This window comes from Lytechinus pictus, chromosome 13, assembly GCF_037042905.1.
Source record: "Lytechinus pictus isolate F3 Inbred chromosome 13, Lp3.0, whole genome shotgun sequence".
Taxonomy (NCBI): Eukaryota; Metazoa; Echinodermata; class Echinoidea; order Temnopleuroida; family Toxopneustidae; genus Lytechinus; species Lytechinus pictus.
The window spans coordinates 2,403,111-2,408,560 of record NC_087257.1 but is presented as its reverse complement, the minus strand read 5'-3'; positions in this window follow the sequence as shown (position 1 = coordinate 2,408,560).

The window sequence follows — 5,450 nt, the reverse complement described above, 5'->3', positions numbered from 1 at the left end:
ATAAGAAAATGTTATGTATTTATTTATTTATTCATTTATTTATTTATTTATTTATTTATTTATTTATTTATTTATTTATTTATTTATTTATTTATTTATTTATTTATTTATTTATTTATTTATTTATTTATTTATTTATTTATTTATTTATTTATTCATTTATTTATTTATTTATTTGTTTGTTTGTTTATTTATTCATTTATTTATTCATTCATTCATTCATTCATTTATTTATTTATTTATTTGTTTGTTTGTTTATTTATTCATTTATTTATTCAATCATTCATTCATTCATTTATTTATTCATTTTTTTTTTTTTTCATTTATTTATTTATTTATTCATCCATTCATTTACTTATTTATTCATTTACTTATTTATCTATTTGTTTATTTATTTATTTCAAATTTATTTTATTTTATCTCATTTTATTTACTTATTAGTATTTTTTGAGGGGGTGCTTAAAATTACGAGGTTTTCCAGGTATATAGCTTTTAACCATGTTAAAACTTCCAGAAGAAATAATGGAAATGGTCGACAACTTTTATTATCACGGAATTGTGTAACAATACTTTGCAATACTTTAAAATTGATATTTATTTATTTTTCATCGTTTTTCTTTTGATTAAGATATGGTCTTAGGTTGTATGGAGTAAAAACTGAATCATGGAAGAAAAGCCTTTAAAACATATTGACGGTGTTAAAACCCTTTTCAACGCCACCTCAATAAGGCAGGGTCAAAATCCGTTTGAACACGCCGACAGTGATAGATGAAATATGAAGGAGAAAGGAAGAGAGAGAGAGAGAGAGAGGGGGGGGGGTGACCAGTAAAGTAATAAATCTTCTTCACCCTGTTTATAATGCCCCTTGAACATGACCCTAGAATATAGAAGTGATTTGAGGTCAAGAAGTGATAACTTGTTAAAAATGAGCCCAATTTATTTGACGGAACTTCCCAGGCAGAGAAGGATATCATGTAGAAACGTAAATCAATGAAGAAGGATATCGGGAATGTGACTATGTAGAAACGTACATCTACGAAGAGAGTTTGTGGATAGTCTCCATCAAAATTTGAAATTATCGTTCAGACTCAACAGTTCAAGATGTGAAAATGGAACTAATGATATCTTTCAGACATTCTTAATTCAGTTCGATTGTGTTGAGCATTTATATTTTGCTTTCATAGGTTCCTATGAATCTATCGATTTTGTATATTCTTTGGCATTTGTTTTATGTCATAAATTTGAAAACAATGAAGTAAATTGAACTTAACTTAATAAAAGACGGCCTGGGACGGCCCTTATCATGGGGGTCCTATTAATCATTCTAACGTCATTTTCAAAAGGACAAGTCCACCCAAACAAAAATAGATGTAGATGAAAAAAGAAAGCAAACAAGCATAACAGTGTTATTCATCCAAATCAGATGCTTAAATGAGAAAGTAATGACATTTTGAAATTTCACTTATTTTCACAAAATGTATTGTTTTTACAATTTCTTGGTATGCGAATGAGGGAACTGAAGATATCACCCACTCACTTTTTTCTTTTGTATTTTATTGTATGAAATATGAAATATTTTTCCCTCAGTATGATGTAAGTGATATGGGTTGATTTCTCATTTTCAGTGTTTCAACTATTGTGATTTAATGAAGAGTCTCCTGATTGTCAAATCTGCAACAAAAAATGAAGAAATGGTACAAATTCATACAATAAATTTAGAAGACATTTGGAGTGAATGACATTACCGACTCTCTCATTTGCATCTGACAGTCTTGTGCATATACCTGTTGGTGAAAATAAGCGGGATTCTAAAATGTCTTATAACTTTCTTATTTTACATATATTTTTAAAAATTAATTTTCAGCATTTTCCTTGTTAGATTTTTCTGTATTTATTCAAATCCACTTTCCTATTGAAATACCTTCAAACATAGGTTCTCAAAGTGGAGAGGGGTTCATGTATCGAAAAGGAAAAACGCCTAGCTCCCTTACTTTAAATTGTGACGCTTAAACCAAAAATTTGATCTGACTATACATGCCTAAGATTTTTCTTTCTTTCTGAAATTTAATACTAGTATGTAGCAAAATGATACTCGTAATGCCCAATAATATGCATCTAGCTGGCTTTGCTGGAGAGGAGTCTTGTAATTACTGACAGATTTAGCTTTGCTACTGATCATTCTCTTTTCTTTTTTGGAAGACAATGCTAGGAAATTGACCATAATACGGGTATGAGATTGTAATTGCGTAGATCCGGAAGCTACTCCAATAATTATACCACGTCGCAAGAAATCAAAAACAGGTTTACAATTGGTTGCAAACAAGATATTTCAAATGTCTGAAATCGTATCTAAAGATAGACACTGTTATCTGGCCCTTCATGTGAAAATTCAAACCAGATTCAGGCTTATGTCTACTGGAGAAGAAGAATAGAGAATCATATAGGCCGACGCCCTAAAGACCAGTCCAGGCCACGCGAACTGTCGCCCGTTACAAATTTACTTATCATTCCCCATTAGTCGATTCAAATGAAAATCTGTTTTACATCTCTCAAGCATTTTTATATCTGTAAAATGAGCCATTGGCAGTCTAACTCGTTTAGTAAGGTGGGAGCACTTTCATTTATTCACACAGAAAGATGGTGAAAGCAAATCGCAAATGGAAATTAGCCAGATATTGAAAAACAGAAAGATCATGAACAAAAAAAAAAGAATCAAGACAGAACTGTAAATCTATTGAAAATCCAAATCTTCTCACGACTTCTTCGTTAGCTCATAAAAACGACGAACATATGGAGTAACACGGATCGTTCACTATCATAACTATAGGAATAATTTACTCCAGACACTAAGAAAAATAGACAAGTAATCACCCTTCAAATGCAACACTCAGAGCTCCTTATGGGGTGAAACTTTGCCCCCTATACGACGCTTTTTGCACCTTTTAAAATGCAAACTGAAATTTGTAGGCCAACATTGTAAAACCAAAAATTATTCGCCTCTTTCGATTAGGGTGCATAATATTGCACACCCAAACGTACTGACAATGTTGTATTTACGATGCACTTAAAATGCTTTTTGTTTTACTGTCAATATTTTTTCTGTGCAACGGATTTCAACATTTAAAGAGAGTGGCGTTGTTTGATTGATTTGGGTGATTGTTATTAAAAGACATCGGAAATGTAGGTGAATATTGTTCGTGTTTGTATCAGTAGAATCAGAACATCTGTAATAGTCACATGGAACAGTCATACATACATGACGCGACCACACATGAAGTTTTCTCATTATCATGACGTAATCACCCGACGAAATTTCAAATTCTGATCATATTTCTGAACTACTTCACATTACTTATCCATGTTCATATATCATGTTTATAGGAAAATCCTCTATTTCCTAATGATACTTTTATTTGGCAATCTTTCAAATAAGTTCATCAGAACACTCCTATGTCAGTGCTACATAAGACAATGCAATCATGAACATGATGAACCTCAAACTGATCTATTCATCTTTCAAGTTTGGATCGTGTAATAATCACATGTTGCTTAGAAGAAGCAAATCCCTAATGATAACTTATCAACATGAATTTTAAAAAATTGCTTTCCCTCTATTTGTCCACGTACTCTCTTAACTCATTTAGATTGCATGGACTGCGATCAGGGAAAGTCAAAAGATTGACTGAGGTTTTCAACCTAATAGATTCAGAATTCAATTTTATTCGGTTGAAACTTTCGATCCAATTTTTGATTGGTCCCTGACCACAATATATTAGATTGACTTTCAACCCCCGGAATTTAGAGAGTAGGACAGAAGTGTAATTAACAATAGTGTTCTAGTACACACCTAAGTACATCTGACATCCTTTTCTCTTCCTCCTCCTGCTTCATTTATATCTTCTTTCCGTCTTCCCTTCCCCCTTTTTCTTGGTCATGTTGGTGATCGAAGGCTTTGTCGATACATTGATCGATGATCATCATCGTCGTAATTTTATTAAGGATTCTTTGCCTATTCCGAATATGCTAGCTCACACCATACTGACACCCAATGGTATGATTGGCGCGATTGGCAATTAGATAGCTAATCATTTTAAATTTCATCGTATGTCAGTCTGTCTGCCTAATGTCTGTCTGTCTGAACGGCCTGGATTTCTTTACTTTTGTCTGTCTATCCATTGTTTTTCTGTATGTTTGTCCATCTTGTATTGATTTCAGGTTACTCAACTCTTATCATTCATGACTCCGATTCCTACAACTATTATTATTACCATCAACACAGTGTTTCTTCAGAATCATTATCAAGCATATCGAGAACAATCACAACCTAGAATAGATTACTGTTTCATTTATAAATCCTTTGTATGGAATACATGTTTTCCTCCTTCAATTTGACCCTGATTAATAGCTTTCGTTTGTTTCTTTTCTAAAAAAAAGTATTATTTCATACAATCCTCTCTTTAATCTACATGTATTGTTATTCATTCAACATTGTTTTAAATATATGTTTATGTTAAAACGTTCATTATGTTAAAGGTATATACATTTAGTCTACTCCTAACCTTTCCCCATTCCTGCTTTTGACATTACTTCTCCCTCTGTATACTTTTCTTTTTGTATCCCCTTTCCAATATTATACATTAGTAAACTTTTTTTTTTTTTTACTGTTTTGCTTGTTTGTTTACTGAAATTTTACTCTGTACAAATTCATGTAATTCAGCCTTTGGCTGCTAATTTAATTTTTATCACAATAAATACAATTTATCTATCTATCCATCTATCTATCTATCTATCTTTCTATCTATCTATCTATCTATCTATCTATCTATCTATCTATCTATCTATCTATCTATCTATCTATCTATCTATCTATCTATCTATCTATCTATCTATCTATTTATCTATCCATCTATCTATCTATCTATCTATCTATCTATCTATCTATCTATCTATCTATCTATCTATCTATCTATCTATCTATCTATCTATCTATCTATCTATCTATCTATCTATCTATCTATCTGTCTGTCTGTCTGTCTGTATACGAGTGTCTCTTGTCATACATGTCAATCTGTCATCATGTCAAATATGTCATATCACCATCCTAATAATTGATGCTGGCAGTGCCAAGCAGATTAAAGAGAAGTGCCTATGATCTCAACGGCAAAACAATATTTCGTAAACCAAGTTGTTGTCAGCCTTATTAATCATTTCGATATAAAACTGTCTAATCAATCCATATCTATTATTCTTTTTATACATCAACATTTAGTGGACTTTCGCCAGCAGAACTTTAACTGGTTAATTAACTGCCATAGAACATACCTACGGGCAGTGTGATAAAGAATTTTAATGAGTGGAAAATTATTACAAGAAAAAATATGTTGACCGACCCCCCCCCCCCCTGCCTCCTCATACCATGGACCTATTACATGCTCATACTGTCTTCCCGC